Source organism: Cavia porcellus, unplaced genomic scaffold (assembly GCF_034190915.1).
Source record: "Cavia porcellus strain 051 isolate PalLab524CR breed Dunkin Hartley unplaced genomic scaffold, mCavPor4.1 scaffold_7, whole genome shotgun sequence".
Taxonomy (NCBI): domain Eukaryota; kingdom Metazoa; phylum Chordata; class Mammalia; order Rodentia; family Caviidae; genus Cavia; species Cavia porcellus.
In genome coordinates, this window is record NW_026947490.1 from 46,656,068 (window position 1) to 46,671,933 (window position 15,866).

At 37.9% G+C, this 15,866-nt stretch overlaps 1 protein-coding gene across 10 annotated transcripts in view; it reads right to left on the bottom strand.

Moving 5' to 3' along the window:
• Nucleotides 1-15,866, bottom strand: part of LOC101788815 (interferon-inducible protein AIM2) — a 137,526-nt gene that overhangs the window by 91,045 nt on the left and 30,615 nt on the right. For 6 of the 10 annotated variants that reach the window (XM_063253485.1, XM_013149181.3, XM_013149179.3 and 3 more), the window contains exon 2: nt 9,507-9,647. The exons of the other annotated variants lie outside the window; for them this stretch is intronic. The gene's annotated coding sequence lies outside the window, so the exon portion shown is untranslated. The remainder of the gene's footprint in view (nt 1-9,506; nt 9,648-15,866) is intronic. 10 annotated transcript variants of the gene reach the window in all.

The window sequence follows — 15,866 nt, forward strand, 5'->3', positions numbered from 1 at the left end:
TTCAAAAATAAAATTGTGTAAAGTAACATTGTTCATGGATACAAAATTTAATAGCAGGGCAATAATGCAACAAAATTCAATAAGCACTTGGGGAGGAGGTGGGAAGCAGATGAGAATACAGGGTGTACATGGGCCAGAAGCACTAACCTATTTTGTTTCATAAATTGGGTGCAAGGTACATAGAGCTACTTGTTGTGCCACTGTACCTTTACACCTTAAACAAGTGCTTACGATTTAATTTATCGTGCGGTATTCAACAATTTTAAGAAATTCAATGTTTTCAGTGAGGCAGGTTTGTTTTAATATTGGTAACTTGTTTTGTAATTATTTATCAATGGCTGCATTTTTTTAAACAATTTTCCAGAACTGAGTACTTGTTTTAACTTTTTTTTTTTAATTTTTTTTTTTGTCTTTTTTCCTTTTTATTGGTACCGGGGATCGAACTCACAACCGCCTGCTTGCAAAGGCAGGTGCTTATGCCGCTAAGCTAAATTCCTAGCCCCCATTGTTTTAACTTTTTGTTCTATATTTCTAATTTATTTTCATCTGGTTATGTTAATAATTCTAGCAAAAAATTGTAAAATTACAGTCTCAGAAAAGCTATTTACTATCTATTTATTAAGCTTACTTGTTCTTGCACTAGGTATCATTGCTACAAAGACAATTTAAATCACTATTGAAACAATCAAGAAACATAAAAATAGAGGGGAAAAGCGGTACTCATAATCCAAAGTGTGAAAATCTTTCCAAATGATCTCATTGCTGTCTGAGTTAATACAGTCAAACCTGGTTATTTTATATACATTCTATATCTTGCCATCAAAGACTCCATTATTCTAAATCAACAGAAAACTGTAAATCTGCTTCTTCCCTTCCTCTGTATTTTAAAAATACCCATAGAATAATTAGATCATTTCCACAAAACAGGAAAAAATAGAGCTTGGTTTGAAAAGTTTTTGTTATAATCGTCAATCCCCGTCAATTGGATTCGCTATATGAGCTGCTCAGTCACCTTCTGAAAATGCCCCTGAACTGTACAGAGGGTTCTCAGTGAGTGTGCAGGGTTGGTTAGGGAGAGAAGGGTAGAATAAAAACACGGGCATCCCTTGCATCTGTCTATGCAGACTCAGTTTGCACAACAGCTCCCTCTGATATCAGCAGTTCCCCGCTACCTGCTCTAGATATTCTCCATGACAGTCTGTACTGTTTTCTTTTGGTTCTTCCTCCTTTGCAGGGTGTATTCAAAAGCACCTAGATCACTCTATTGGAAATAAAACGTTTATGCAATTTGAGATCTTTAAAGTACTACGCTTGCTTGTAGTGGAAAAACATCCTTGAAATATCAAAATGGTCTTGGATGTGATGGCATATGCCTGTATTTCCAGAACTATGGGAGGCTAAAGCAAGAAGATCACCAAGTTTGAGCACAGCCTGGGCAACTCAGTAGGACTGTACCTTAAAATAAAAACCAAAAAGGACTAGGGATGTGGCTCAGTGCAAAGGCCCTGGGCTGTTCAATTCCCAGTATGGACAGTATGGAATACAGGAGGGATAGGTTAGATAGGCAGATAGATAGATAGATAGATAGATAGATAGATAGATAGATGCCAGGAAATTTGTAATTGCTACAAGCGTTTGAAGTTTTAGTGACCTAACTGGCAACATGTATTGCACATGTTATGTTTTCAAGAATTCCCAAAGCGATAAGAACATGGAAAAGGAAAGCTGTTCAGTATCTTATGCTGCTGGCCACAGATGTACATTCCCAACAGAGGACAGTTATGGTGAAAGGAGAGGACCAAACTGATTTTATTTGAATTCGGTATGCTTGTTAGTATCAACCCTAAAAGTAGAGGCAACTACTCTGAAACTAAGCAGCTAACATCAGAGACTCCATTACTCTAAATCAGAATGGCACATAACTATAATCTGGCTGCTCTGGAGGCTGGGGCCACAGAACAGTTTGAGATGACTCGGCGAGTTTGTCTCAAAATTTAAAAAGCATTGAGAGTAAAACTCAGAGATAAAGCACCTTGGATTCAGTCCCTAGAACCAGAAAACACAGAGAGAGAGAGAGAGACAGAGAGAGGAGAGAGAGAGAGAGAGAGAGAGAGAGAGAGAGAGAGAGAGAAGAAAGAAAGAAAAAAAGAAAGAGAGAGAGAGAGAGAGAGAAGAAAGAAAGAAAGAAAGAAAGAAAGAAAGAAAGAAAGAAAGAAAGAAAGAAAGAAAGGAAGAAAAAGAGAAAGAAAGAGGAGAGAAAAGGAGGGGATAGGAGGGAAAGGAAGAGATTTCAAGGAAGATGCTGCAAGTTCTGATGGTGTAGAAGAACTGAAAATATATGAAGAAGAGAACAATGAGAGGATTTTGATCTTTTCTGGTGAGTTTAGGGATGACGGGAGAACTCAGGGGATGTTGGTGTTCATGGCTCTCCAAAACCCGTAATCATTTTTAATACTTTACAGAACCAAAACTTATCTGTGTTGTAAGACTTTTGGAAAGCAACTACTTAATATATATTTTCTTACTTTAAAGAAGAGGAAGCTGGGGCTGGGGATTTAGCTCAGCGGCATAAGCACCTACCTTACAAGCTGGCAGTCGTGAGTTCGATCCCTGGTACCGATAAAAACGAAAAAGACAAAAAAAAAAAAAAAAAAAAAAAAAAAAAAGGAAGCTGAGGTTAAGTGAAAAGCTGCCCAATCCAATGTGGAGGGGAGGGGAGGACAGGGCAAGGGAATTAGATGGGCGGGTTACAGAAATACGGAACCAGATTAGTTAGCATCTTATGTATTTAATCACAATAAAATTTAAGACATCACATCACGTGTCTGGTTTGGTTTTTTTTCTTTATAAATTGCACTGCTGCCACAATGTAGACTACAATGTTTCTGAGTAGAATGCATTTGGGATTTTAGAAAGTTCCACTACCAAAAAGGATGCTGGCTCCAAAACAGCACAAGCTTTGTTTTGAACCTAGTGTATAATTCTGATGTCACCCACCCACACTGGTACTGTAGCAGAAATTCAGTACACTTCAGTCTCTTAGTTGCCCAGGTAACAGTTTCCGTTGTAGTTCTGTTGCCTCTGTCTCCTAAAAATTGCTGATCACTGGGATTCATGGCTGATCACTCAGATGTATATTGTAAGAACAAATCAAAGACAACCAAGTACTCTACCTTTGTACTTCCTGCTTATTTATCCCACAGAAGCCCTAGACCACCAGAGATCAAGGCCTGACCTTTTGAGGAACAACTGACTCCTGGTCAGTGCCTGTCCAACATTAAATAAATCTGCCTCCAAATCCTGGATGTCATTTCAGTGTTTCTGTTTACCATAGCAATTCTGCAGTTCAAAAGGTCCTCCTTTTAATTAGTATTCCATGGTTTCTCATTTGTGCTTCAACAGAGCCAATCTAGTCTTCCCGGAAAGAACAAGGATTTTAAAATTTCTACATATCCTCAAATCCTAGTTCTTCCATTTACTATCTACTTAGCCTTAGGCATATTACTTGCCTCTAACTCTTATCTATAAAATAAAATACAATACCTATCAGGCATTGTGAGTGAGACAGAGTAATATGTGTCACTTCCTCCTACAAAGCTCTCAGAGTAATAAATGGTGGCTATATGCTAATATAAAATACCATATGAATACTATATATGCTAATATAAAATTTAATATGTGAATTACTTATTTCTATTTCAAAAATTTTATGGATTTCAATGCTACTCATTTCCTCATAAAGCTTCCTCTCTAAATGTCGCCAATTCCCCCGGCCCACTAACTCTTGCAGACGGTATGATAACAGCCGTTAGGAGCACATGGTGCTCTCCAGCCAGAACAGCACTGCCACTCAACAAGAGATGGAACTACAGCCAGCCTGGCAAGAGAATGCTTGTGGCCATTCAGTGTTAGCAGATAGGAAAGCAGAAGTACAACCTTAGCTGGTATGAGGTTTGGAGGAAATGTTTGTTTTCAGGAGGCAGAGACAAGAAGAAGGCTCTGCAGAACTCAATTAGCCTTTATGATCAGAAGAAAAGGAAAATATCCCCCATGCATTCTTGGAACTCATACCTATGAGTGATCTCAGGGATTCATTCCCTGGAAATTGGGTTGCTCTGGAATTGAGGCAATTCCAAGACACAGAAAATGAGGGGGCCCCAGCAATCCAGAGGCTAAAGTTGGAGGATCATTGTGAGTTCAAGGTCAGCCTGGGTTACAGAGTAAGACCTTGTCTCAAAAAAAAAGCAAGGAAGAAAAAAAAGAAAAGAAAGAATAAAGGAAAAGGAAAAGAAAATGTGGGGGTGTAAGAAAGAAAGAAGATTAAATTGGGGAAGGAAGGAAGAAGCCTCCAAGTTTGTCTTTCATCCTATGAGAGAATGAGGCCTTAAACTGCAGGAAACAGGTCAGAATTTCTCCCAGACTCAGACAATCCACTGTAGGCTGCCACTGTGAAATCTCTGAGACCTGATATTCCTTAATGTACACTCTGACAGTATATTAGATTCTCAGCCAGGAAAGCACACAAGTTTAGATGAAACCTTTTATATATTAAAAAATACTTTCATATGCACATTTATGTAATTCTAGTAACCAAATAAGTTAAGTAACATCCTACCATATTTCATAAATTAGGAAGCAGAGGCTTCTGGTTCCAAGGTGAATTCTTTTCCAATGGGCCACAGTGATCTTACCCTACACCTTGTTCATTCCGGTTCCCTCACCTCATACTGTGCTGCTGGAAATCATCTTAAAGAAATTATTACCAGCTGGGCGTGGTGGCTCAGACCTGTAGTCCCAGGAGTCTGAAGTGGGAGGGTCGTTGCAAGTTTGAGACCAGCCTGGGCTACAAAGTTAGCTCAAGGCCAGCCTGAACTGCATAGCGAGAGCCCGGCTCAAAAAAAAAAAAAAAAAAAAAAAAGAAAGAAATTATTACCACACAGACACAGAACATTACAGCAATAGTAAAACTGTTTAATAACATTCTGATAGGAGGAGAGACAGAGGGAAGAGAGAGTCAGAGAGAGAGAGAGAGAGAGAGAGAGAGAGAGAGAGAGAGAAAGAGAGAGAAAGACCGAAAAAGAGAATGAGACTATTATTAAGGTAAGTGAAAATGGAACCAGAATGCCTGGGTTCAAACTACTTTCTCTACTGGAATAGCTGAGTAACTATGGAAAATCATACCTTCTCTGATCCAATTGCCTTTCCTCTGTGATAGAGATAATAGCATTGTCCACCTCATTAAGCTGTCATACAAGTCAATATGTATAGAGTACTAGTTACATGACACAGAGCGTGTTAGCTTCTAACAGTAACTTGGCAAATCAGTTTCCTAACCCAAGAATTTCAGGAACTACAATCATTCAGCCAAAAGAGAGATAAAAAGATATCTACTTGATTCCAAAGAGTGCTTCATTCTGAAGAGTCTTTCATTTTTCTCATTTTGTAAATCCTCAGACAGTTTATAAACATACTTTTTAAAAAGCTTGAGCTGAGACAGAATAAGCAATTTCTATACAAATTCATCCACTTAAGTAAGCACTAGCTCACATTTGAGACTTTTCCATATCTAGTAATAATAATTTAAATCTCTTAAACTTATCAACTCAGATATCCAAATCCTTCTGAAATAAGATTTTCTCATATTCAACCGTCATCTCATCACAGAAAAGATCAATGGCTGAGATACAGAATCTGCAGATTACATGTCTAATGTTCTTTACACCAGGCCCAGTGCCAGCCCTGAGAAACATGACAGAAGACTGTACACAGTTCCTCAAACCATGGAGCTTAAAATAGGCGGTCGTGTGTGATCTCCAACAAAGCTGTCACTGGTCAAATGTAGCTTTTCAAACTTAAAATTTATCGAAGTTAATTAAAAATTTAAAAAATTTCCATCGCACTAGACACATTTCAAGTGTTTTGATACTGTACCTAGCAGCTATTGCATTAGTCAAAGGATATTTGCCTGCTGTATTAGATAAAGGATATTTGTAACAGTGTGAAAAGTTCTGTTGGGCATTACTGATCAAGAAAAAGATAAAAGTAAATGAACTATAAACCAGCAATAAAAATATGGTGCATGATGGCCAGCTTTCAATGACTGTAACAAAAAGCCTTAGTATGCCAAGCTTGCAAGTTTTAGCTTGTAATTTCAGCTCCTTGGAGGAGATATGGCTCTTGATCATTCTAAATGAGTAGGTAAAGGGATGTATTTTATATTGTACTTCATTTAAATCGCATGCTCCATTAAATTATTGGAAAATAAATATGAATGAAATTAATTGAATTTGTAAACCTTTTTCTTTTTTTAATTTTATTGAAAGAAAGACTAAACAAAATAGAAAAAGTGTAGAAGTAATACATACTTTCAAAGAAAAAAATAAACAGTAAGTAATCACTAGTTGATTACATATTGTCCTCTTACAAATAGTGGTTCAAGTTACAAAAGTGAAGCATACAAAGTGGGGATTCAAACAGCGAGACTGCAAACAATCTGTTCAACTATCCAACAAAAACTTAGTAATATGGTTATCAATCCTATACACTTAAATGTACATGCAGTTATCCATACTTTCATTTATGTTAAGATTAAACAAACAAAAGCAGGCTAAAATCACTCTGAACAAAGAATAATAGTATTGCTGGATTTCACATCATGACATACAAAATCAGCACTGGGTACTGTAGTGTCTCCTTCAAAGTAATTGTTCATTGCATCAAGCATTGTAAGATTAGTGCTCATAAACTGTTTATATGTTCTATGCATGCATGAGTCTCAACATGTATTTCTATCCTTTCTATATTAGAGGGAGAAAGAAAACAAAGAAAGACAAAACAAAACATACTCCTATAAACACATGAAATGAAAAAGTCATATAAAACCACAGTACAAGGTGTTCTATGATGGTTGCTGTGTTGTCTCTCGTTATCTTCAATAGAATTGTCTACATCATCAGACAGTATAATTGAATATAGCAGTACATAACAATATTAATAAAAACAAAACTTTGTAGATAGTGTAAAACTTCAAAAACAGGTAATAATCAAACCAGAATGGGTATTGTAGTGAATCTTGTCATCTTCAGTGTAGTTGCCTATACTCTCAAACTTGATACTATCAACATAATAGTTTTGAATAAAATCTGTTGATACCAAACAGCAATCAAACAAACCAGATTTTTAACTAAGATCAGTCATGATAAAACAGTATAAGTTGTACAGAGCTCCAGATTAGGGGGCTGGGGATATAGCTTAGCAGCATAAGCACCTGCCTTGCAAGCGCATGGTCGTGAGTTTGATCCCTGATACCAGTTAAAAAAAAAAAACAAACAAACAAACACAGAGCTCCAGATTAACATAATAGGAAATTAAGGCTGATTACTGTACTATGTCCTGTTATTTTTGGGATAGCTGTCTGTGCCCTCAAATCTAGTGTAAGTAGACAAACTGGGACAGAATAATCTAAGCAGAGTGGTGTAAGTAATGAGGGTTTTAAATCCTAGTACACTATTAACAATATCCTCTGCCTTCGTTTTTAAGACTATTCCTCCCTTTCACTCCCCCAGGGTGTAATGTGCATTTTTGGGTCTCACCACCTCTCTCAGTTTTCAGATTGGAGGGAGGGGCAACCTGTTATTTACCTAAGTGATTCCAAACCTTCTCCCTCCTGGACTTGATCTCAAGTTGCATTCCTTTACCTATTAAAGCCTGTCTTTCCAACCTATTTGCAGGTGCTGGTTGAGTTGCCCCTATTACTCTCTGGTTCCCTGTCACATAGAACATTATTTTTTCATATATGATTTTCGGTCCATAAACCCTTTTTCAGGTTAATTACATTTCCTATATAAAGAGCATCTCGGTGGACCCTACCTCCTCATCTACTCTGCCTCTGTTTCTCTCTTTTTTTTTTCTTTTTCTTTTTAGCATATCAAGGCCATCTATATTAGAGATTATAGCCAACCTTCTCTGCCTCATTTCTGTTGTGCTCTTTTTCTGCCATTAGTTGTCTGCTTTTCTCCTTCGTTCCACTTTCTGCTCCATTCATTGAGGCCTCTTTGCCACTCTTTCTGAAATCCTGATACTTTTCTCTCTATATATAATGTCCTTCAGTATTCTCTGTAGGGTTGGATATGTGGTCATGAACTCCCCCAGTTCCTCTTTCTTGAAAGCATCTTGTTTCTCCATTAATTTCTAGTGACAGTTTTGCAGGGTACATCAATCTGGGGTAGAGATTATTTTCTGTTAGAGCTTGGAATACTTTGCTTCAAGCTCTTCTCAATTTGATGGTCTGTGTCGAGAAGTCCACCGTGATTTTGATGGGCTTTCCTTTTAGGTGATCAGTTTCTTTTCTCTGATGGCTTTTAATATTCTGTTCTTATATTGTATTTCTGAGATCTTGATTATTATATGTCTGGATGTGGTTCTGTTTTGGTTGTAGGTGGCTGGAGTTCTGTGTGCCTCATACATCTGAATATCATTTCCTTTTGCTGTGCTTGGGAAATTTTCCTTAATTACTTCTGTGAATAGCCCTTGTAGTTCCTTTGTTTGTACCCTGCTTCTTCACTCACATTCTTCATTCTTAAGTTATATATCCTCTTGTTGTCTTCTAGCCTTTGTAGTGTTACTGCCTGTTTCCTTGTTATTTTTAAGAAATTTTTCCTTTCATGATCACACATTGCAAACCTGTCTTCAAGTTTTGATAGTCTATCCTTAGTTTCTTTCAAGCAGTTTTACCAGCTTTTAATGGAGTTTTTATTTCCTGGTAAACTCTTTGAAACTGCTTCATGTATTCTATGTTTTTTTTATATTCTTCATGGAACGTTTCTCTCCTTTATTTTGTGTTCCTCCATTTTTCTGCCTGTGTCTTCTTGAGAGGTGCTTAGCATTTTTTTTATTAATCTACTTGTATCTTGCTTTACTTGATTAAATATTTTACTTTTGAGCTCATCTATGAGGTCCTGAAGATATCTCTTTATGTCCACTGATGCCATGTCTAATATTGCATGTTTGCTGCCCTCAATCTCTTTTGTATTTACCTCTCCTGGATCAATGTTCTCGGGGCTGGTGGCTGGGGATTTTTTCTTGTTTCTTACTTTTGTCATGTTTTTGGTTACTTCCATTCACGTGTATAGAGGAGGTCCCAGTCCCTTTCCTTGTTGGTTATGGTTCTTCTGAAGCACACTGGCTTGGTATTTCTACCCATTCCAGTGTGCTATTGAGGTGCAAACAGGGCAGCGTACACTGGCTCCTCCCCTCCAGGTCAGTCAACCTGCTGAGGCCTTCACTGCGCTAGTGTGCACCATGCATAGGGAATTGGTTTGGGACAACTTATTGGGTTTCAACTAGAGGTGTGACCCAGACCAAGAATACCCCACCAATCTCATCTGGGAAGGGAATAACTGACTGACGTCACTGCTGTTCCTTGTTCCTGCCAGTCCTGCCTGATTCCAAAATGCCATCCCATTGGTGCCCCTTTCCCATGGAAGGGTCTTATTCCCAGCACTCACCGCAGCTCAATGTAGGTCCTTGTCAGCTTCGTTCTCTGTTGGGCTGGGCAACCTCCAACTTCAGTACAACTGCAGTTCCAGGGAGTCAAAGCGGTGGGAATTCAGATGGCTCAATGAGTCACAGCCACGCGAGTTCGGACACTGCAGCGAGAGCATGGAATCTTAGCCATTCCAATGGTAGCCCAGCACTGCATGTTTGATGGGGTTTTTGATGGGGTTTTTCCCATTAGTTTCCCAGAGAGGATCTAGCTTTCTCTGTCTGGGCCTCCCCATGATATTTTATTTCAGCATCTGAGTTGTCTGTCTCAGGGAGCCTCTGTATTCTGCTCTTATCTCTCCACCATCTTTGCTAAACTCTCATAAACCTACTTTTTCAACAGTACATTTTAACTGTAGGTACACTAAATGTCTCTGATCAAAATTTACCATCAAAATTAGATGAGCTTTAAAGTATTATATTTCCAAGATTTTGAAATACAAAAAAAAAAAAAATAGTTCACAGTATAAAATGTAAAATAACATTGATTTTATGGTAATTATGTACTGAATTTTGATTATACTGAGTTTAATCAAGCATAATATTAAACTGACTTCACTTGTTTCTTTTTATTTAAAAAAAAAATCTATACTTGTGCTCACACTGTATCTCTATTAGATAGGATTATTCAGGAGCATGAACTACAAGGGTTCAAACTCCACTTCTACAACTTTCTAATTATAAAATGGGCTCAAATGCATTTTCCAGGTCTTTTATAAAAAGTTGCTTAAAAGTACTTACTATGTAGAGTTGATCAAGATATAAGTAAATCACACTTAATGTATCTAATTCATGAATAGTTCATGATACCTGGTGTGCTAAATATATTCTATTATAATATTATGTTTATAACTGTCATGTGTAGGGAAAGCAATATACAGGAGGAGAATGTGAAATATCAGAAAGAATTTTTCTTTTTTCTTTTTCTTTTTCTTAGAAAAGCCTTGAATCAGATGTCCATTTGGATATGGGTAACAAATGTGGAAGGGCTCACTTCCATGGTATCTGGCTCTCTATTAGGTCCCAATGGCATCCCTTTACATCTATGGGCCATAACACTCTCTGTCACTTAAATACATTCTTTTCTTACAAGATTACAAAAGGCCAACTAATGAAAGAGTGTCTGACTGAATTTAGAAAGGAGCTTTAGTAAGAATGTGGCATTAAGTCATAAGTGTAAAGGAACTCTGCCACTGAACCAAGCCTTATGCCTTGCCGAAAGTCATTAGTGTTCCTGGGTTTCCCCATCAATTAAATAGGAATAATAGAAAGCACCTCTATCATGAGCACTAAATAAAGTACCAGGATAGACAGAGCTCTGTCAACGACACAGCACCGTGTTAATGTCATTATGTTCTACTTTTAGAACCATTAATGCAGTATTATCTCTCTTTTCAGACAAAACATAACAATTGCTTCTGAGAAATTGTTTCTAAGGATCCTCATCCTGGACTTCTATATTTCTCCTCAACTGGTCTGCTATAAAACAGTAACAGTCTATGCTGAAAAAAAAAAAAAAGAAAAAAAAAAAACCTCCACTACTTTTTTGAAAATAAAAATGTGAAAGATAGTTGCGGGATAAATCAGTAGATCATTACCACCTATTAATACTTCAGCACTTTTACCGAACTAGTCATGCACAAGTCTTTAAGGAAATGGGACACAGATCAGGTAACTTTTCATTCATTCTGAGACTCATTCATTCAGAAAATACCTATGTTACTGAAATAAGAAATAAGAAAACAGTGGAGCAGGGTAAGGAGCATCAGGACTTGGAAATGGGTGATGTGGTTCCAATTAGATAGTCACACTATGCCTCATAGAGAAGGTAACATTTGTGCATTAGGAAGGTAATGCGATGTTGGGGACTACAAATTATAAACTGAGTCTAAAGGATTTCCGAGGCCATCCTTTTCCTTCCCTGTCACCTGGATGGAAACATGGAAGCTTCTCTCTTTCTCCTGGTCACAGCTAAAGTCCTATGGTTCCCAACGCTGTGGTGTTTACAGAACAAGATAAGACCCACTGAGGACAGTAAAGCTTTTTAGAATAATTCAGTAGCAGTAGTAAAAGTTTTGCTTGAGGAAAAAAAATTTGTTTATTAACTCTTGTCTCACAACAATGCTTAGTTCTTTTCCTAGTCCACTGTCATCACCATTACTGCTCCCGGAACATTACAACCCCTCCCCCTGCACTGGTTAACAAAAGTGGGCTAGCTAAAGAGGTCTTTGTCTTTTCCCATCCTGAGGCACTGGCCTCCTAGGCCCCCTTTCACACATCATTAAATTGTCTGTGTCTCTCATTTCATCCTTTGTCATACCCATCATACAGATAGTTGGGGACCTTGGCCAGATCCGTGGCAATGTGAAGGAGTAGATTATGCTGATGTCTGGAAAGACTAACCTATTATTTCCAGTAGCTTTGGGGAGCCAGTGTGGTTGAAGTAGAACAAGGAGATGGACAACAGAAGTCAGAGAAGTGTACTAGGAGTCAGGGCAGATAGATCATGCAAGGTCTTAGAGGTACAAAGAGTATGAAATTTATTGTCCACACACAAGAATTCATTAAGAGTCAAAGAGATGCTACTTATAGCTACACTGGATTAACAGTCATAAACCATCTACCAGGATGATTGGCAACCCTACTTTTAAGCCATTATTTTGTGATGGGCCTTATTTTGAAGGCACCACAGGAAGTCACACCTAGAACACAGTCCAACTCTTTCTCAAACTGGGCCAAATGGTCTAAGTGAAAAAATCCTTAATAAAGAGATATGTGCTGCTTATGGTTCCCTAGTGGAACAAGAAGGAGGGGAGACAACAGACAGACAGACAGACATGTGTCACAGTATAACTAAGCATGAGCAGTGGGGTGGATAAGTCTTCTAGAAAAACTTCAAACAGTGGGTGGAGGCACAGAGGAGTCTTCTGTCCTTTGCTTTCTGTTCATCCATATATCCTGCCTGGAAGAGGACTCTAACATAGAACTGAAGGAACCATTTTACACACACAAAGTGTGATGTATGGGCCAAGTATTACGGAGTGGAAAGAGATATCTTGGGCCCCAGAGGATTTTTCAAAACCACTGTGCCACACCGGAGCATTTTACTACTAAACAGAAGAAAAAGCAAAAATATTGTCAAATACCTGAAGAAAAAATTGTTTGGCAATGTAGTTTTTTTGTTCACTCAAGTCTGTTACTGTGCGCTAAAGGCCAGCCATCAGTGCTGTGAGTCACCTTCTGCCAGGCTCCTCCCCCACATGTCCCTTCTCCCTGACTCACACACCCAAACTGGCAGGTAGAACTGTTTTGCTTCCAAACTCTGGTGCTCAGTTAGGTACCCCTATCTTCTCTAGAAAGCTCACTGGCCCTTTTTTACATCCTCTGGAACGGGGTAGGAATATGCAGAGAAGCATGCTCTAAAGGAAAAAGCAAAATCAGAGTTCTCCCTACTCTGCCCTAAGTAGTCTCCTCACTTAAGCTTCAAAAGAAAGACAAAATGCACAAAAGAAAATGCAGAATGGTGTAAGTGCCTATTATATATTTTACTCCCTCAACTAAATGCTGTGAACTTTTCTTTAATCGCCAAATATATAAAGATCCATAATACCTAATGCTTCTGAAGTAATCAAGTACTTTAAGCAATGCTGAAATGAAAACAAGGCAGTTTCTCCTCCTCCAGATGAAGCATAAAGATGCCATCAGAAAACACCATCAAGGGGGCCGGGGATTTAGCTCAGTGGCATAAGCGCCTGCCTTGCAAGCAGGCAGTCCTGAGTTCGATCCCTGGTACCGCTAAAAATACAAAACTAAAAAAAGAAAACACTATCAAAAACTGGAAATTAATGAAATCATGACTGCTATTATATACTTACTAAATTAGCAATGTGAAAAACCACAAATAGATCACTAGACATTTTCCAGGACATCCTGGAAAGCAGATTTTTAGATATAGTGAGTCCTAAAACATAGATACATCTTTGGCATGATAATTGCTTTTAAGGGATATAGTTTATGAAAAAATTTAAGAGCTAGTCACCTTGGAGTTAAATCTAAGGAATACCTGAAGATGTTTACTTCAAAGTTGCTTATGATAATATACAAAAAACTAAGAAGAAATCATCCTAGTGAGATAATATTAATGACAATGTGCCAGGCACTGTACGAGACAAGAGGGACATAATTCAGAAAAGGCAAATAAACTCCATCCTTGGTTGGGCCTTATACTCTAGTGCTAAAAGCAAACAAAAATTTATTTTTGAGTGGTGATAAAAGTAATGTAAAAAGAAATAAAGTCAAGTAAAATAACTGAGTTTATAAATGATGGAGTCCAAATTAATTGAATTTAGGTGAGCTGTTTTCTCAGTGCTTTAGTACTTTGCTGCAGACTTCCAAGGACTAAAGAAATTCACTGAGATCAGCTATGTCAGTCGCCACTGGAGAAAAACAGCAAGGAAACTGTTTTCATTGGTGGGAGACAGCAGAATGGTTCATTCAGTGTCTAAGTCACTTGTCCACGAGAGTAGAGTAGATGACTTTGCTAAATCATGGGACACAGGTATCAGTGACCAGCCTGTAAGACAGAAATTAACCCAGCACTTGAGGCCTTCTGTTTAGCCTCCTTCCAGATACCTGGGAAGGTGGCTGAGACCAAGATCATGGTTCTACATTCACATAACCATGACTCAGAAGCTATCTCAGGAGCTACCCCGCGTCATCTTACTCTGAGGACAAGCATATGAGCTGCTGCCCTTCTTTGGTGTGGAACTATATGGCCATAGGATGACTGAATTTTTAAACTTATTTTATATTGGAAGCATTACTGGTGTGCAAACGGTCAAATTCCATGTTCCTTAGTCTCTTTCACTGTGCCCTGGTGCCCTAAGGTCTCTGGATCTCAAAGTGCTACTTTAAAAATCATGCAGATTACCAATTTAAAACTTAACCTAGTTACTATTGATGCAAATGCTCCAACATTGCAGTGAATTATCTTTGAATATAAAGACAAATGTAGAGACCTATCTACATACACAAAAGAATTAAATCACTAGTCAACTCATGGCCAGAGGGTCCAAAGCTGAGAAAAATGATAAGAGAATCTCTATTCCTGATCAACTGCTACCCAAAATTTGCTCATCTAAAACAAAAAGTTAAAAGATATTACATCTCTTCCCCAATTTTCTTCCCTCCAGATTTGAGAAACGGAACCTTTGTGCCAAGCAGAAAATTGAGATTGTACTGTGTATGGATGGATTTTTCTATGGCAAAGTATCAATTTTCACATCCTCCAATTTCCACAAGGTCCATGTTTAGAAAGTATGAGGGAAGAATCAGTAGTGGGGCAGGGGACAGGAGCCTTCCACTGTCACATCCCATTTACTGTCTAAGGAATTATCTATCCTCCCCATAAAGAGCTCTAGGTTGTGGCAGAGGAAATAGAACTGATTTTACTGACAATTGGCTTTCTGGTAATCTATTATTATTCAGCATCTATAATAATAGTTAACAGGATGAAGCTCTTCTCAGTTAGGCAAAACCACACTCAGTAAACTCTAGCTCACAACACAACTACAAAGAGGTCAGGTAAGGCTGGGCACACTAATTTTCTCAGATTAGGCTCCTGCTTATTCTAATATCACAGGGAATGATGCCAAGTTGGGAATTCCTCTTTTCTGAAGTTAAAACAAACTGGCTTCTGGCCCAGTAAGATGCATTACAGGACAAATGATTATATTTTGGAGCTAGATATAGGTGGTAGTTTCATAACATTGTGAATATTAAATGCCTTGGAATAATTCATGTAAAAGAGGTTAATTTTATGCTGAGTTCACCTCAACTAGAGAGAAAACTTAGAAAGATTGTGAAGATACCCATTTGTCAGATGCTAAGTGACAAACAGCTAGTATAGTTATATTAATATTAGGCAAAGATTTTAAGACAAATAGCATCATTAGTGACACAATATTAAAGTCCACAAAGTAATATTACTCTTCTAAACATGTATGCATCTCATTGAACAGACTCAACACATAAAAACAAAAACTGATAGACCTCCACTTATCAACTGACAAGTCTGCCCTAGCTGTGAGAGTTGGTAGCATATTCTTTTCAATAAATTATGGTACAAATAGCCAAAAGTTTTTAAGGAAATCACAGAAAAATTGAACAACATAATTAACAACTCTGATCTGACATAATACTCACAGGTATCTATTGTGTACTCAATCAGTCTGTAAAACTATCTCAATAAATTTCAAAGGATAGTTATCATGTTCCCTTAGCCCTATGAATTTAGTTATGGCTGTGGAAAAAGTAGGTCCAAT